Source organism: Lolium rigidum, chromosome 6 (assembly GCF_022539505.1).
Source record: "Lolium rigidum isolate FL_2022 chromosome 6, APGP_CSIRO_Lrig_0.1, whole genome shotgun sequence".
NCBI classification, from domain to species: Eukaryota; Viridiplantae; Streptophyta; class Magnoliopsida; order Poales; family Poaceae; genus Lolium; species Lolium rigidum.
In genome coordinates, this window is record NC_061513.1 from 202,040,379 (window position 1) to 202,042,882 (window position 2,504).

Sequence of the window (2,504 nt, forward strand, 5' to 3'; positions counted from 1 at the left end):
ATGAGCACAGTAGCAAGGTTTTACTTAGTAAAAAACCAAGGTTTAATCGACAAGTAGGAGAACGGTATGAATTCTGAAGGTGTTGCTACCTGACTATTGGCAGGGCGCACTACCGGCGTTAGCAACAATATGGAACCTGCACACAACACAACCACAATAATTTGCTCCAACTTACAGTGAGGTTGTCAATCTCACCGGTTTGCTAAACACAAAAGATTAGACGTATCGAGTGAAAATAGATGTTTGCAGTAATAAAAGAGAACAAAGCTTATAGTAAGTAAACAAAGCATGATTGCAGTGGTTTTATCAGTATAAAGGAAAGGACCGGGGTCCACAGTTCACTAGAGGTGTCTCTTCATAAAGATAAATAACATGATGGGTGAACAAATTACAGCTGGACAATTGATAGAATATCAACCATACATGACAAACATATTTTCAGATCTATGAAGGAACTCAATGAAGCTTACTACCTTCATATACTCATCCATTCTCTCTTCATCAGCAACATAGAAGAAACAACCATCTTCGCTCTAGTCGAGAGTGCGATCGGATTTGATCTTGCTTATGACGCTCCACTTGGTCCTCCACTTTCTGATGTGTTTGTAGATATGAAGAGTGCTCACATGTATGCCAGCAAACGCAAGAACATCAGCAGATACCTTCTTCATCTGTGCCTCTTTGAATCCCGGGTTAAAACAGACGCCGCTATGGACGAGCTCAATCAAGCGGTTCAGCACAAACTCTGAAAGCTTAGGTTGCCAAACCATGGCAATTCTTTTTGCAAACAGACAACGATGAGCATTGATAGTTGTAGCAGAAAAATCAAGGGAGCCTAATGGTATGATCGCCTACATGACAAATACCAGAAGAACGTAGCTATGCGTTAGCACATCAATGAACTACCACTACCACATCCATATCCTTAAGAATTAGCACATAAATAAACTAGCACTACCACATCCTTAAGTTGTACCACATCAATGAACTACCAGAAAAAAAAAGCGACCTTACAATCAGAGGAGCCACACGCAGCACCGAGGTCAGGGACACACGGGACCCGGGCGAAGAAGCAGCAGCACAACCGTCCACGTGGAAGAGTTAGATGCAACGTCGATAACCGTACCGTGGTAGAGTCAAAAGCAACCTCGACAACCGTCCTCGTGGTAAAGTTAGATCCAACCATGACTGCTGACGATGCTGACGAAGGAATGGCCTACAATGGATTCTATCAGATCCCCCTGTGTACCCAAAAGATCTAGATCTAAGGCTAGGGTTTGCTGAAGCTTACAACAACCGGAGTGATCGACGCAAAGGAAGAAGATGACAAGCCGCCGCCACCATCCTCGCCGGCCGTGCTGGTGAGGAAGAACCGACCATGTCGCTAGATCGGGAAGGGTGGATGAGCTCGAAATGGGGGGAATGGGGTATTTGGATTTCGCAGTGAGAGAGCCCCTATATAAAAATTTGGAGCGCGGTGACCGAATTCACCCCGCCGATTTTTCCCTCTTTCGGGCGAGCTTGCACCATCTCCCCTCGGTGGCTCTGCGGGAACGCGACTTTGTCGATTTTTTCGGACACGCGGGTGGCTCGCTGGATACGCCTGATCCGGACGTACCTCCAGGGCTTAGCCCAAGGGTGTTTTAAGAACCGTACGATGCGACAACGTGGACCAGGAAACCAAACGGACCAAAAAAAGGATACCCCATGCTAGCGAAAGGAAACACAAGCTACCAAACAGGCCCTAATTCGCCATCTAATGTGCGCGGAGCGCGGCAACATTTGACCGTTCCATGGGAGAAGCTATTTTCCAACAAGAACCATCGATGACCCTCACACGGACATCCGAGAGGTGAGAAGCTGAATCACCAAGAGGAGACCGCATTGCGCCCACAATTACCATGACCACATTGTTCTAGAGTCGGTGTTAAAAATGGCAAGATTGATATTGACTTAATTTGCATCTATGAATGTTAGAAGAAAATTTTAAGAAAACATGTATGCATTAGTATTTCATAACAATATTGCGTACAAAGTTTACGATTTTTATTACTCCCAACTTATGGATTTCAGTTTCGCCCCCGGCCCTGCTGCTACCCAACTTATGGAGGCCTTTCTTAATCCCTTCTCTAATCCCCTCCCTTTCTTCTCAGGCCTCTCTCCCTCCCATTTCGGCCACGCTCGTCCTCGACCGCCGCGCCTGATGCCATGGGTGGCTTCATAATCAGCGCCTACGAGGACTCGACATGGCGCTCGTGTACCTCAGCCTCGACGGCGACGACGCGTGCGTGGGGCTAGTGGAGGACGACGTAGTCGACGCACTCTGCGCTGTGCTGCGCTGTCAGGCGGCGGCGCGCACTTGGCCACGGCGCTCACCAGTGTAGCCACCGTGGGCGTGAACAAGTGCACCATCGGGGCATCCCCGTACTATCCAGGCTGATCTGGCGCGGGAGCACCGCGAGGCTGCGACGACCCTCTACGAGCTCTGCAAGCTGCCAGAGAAC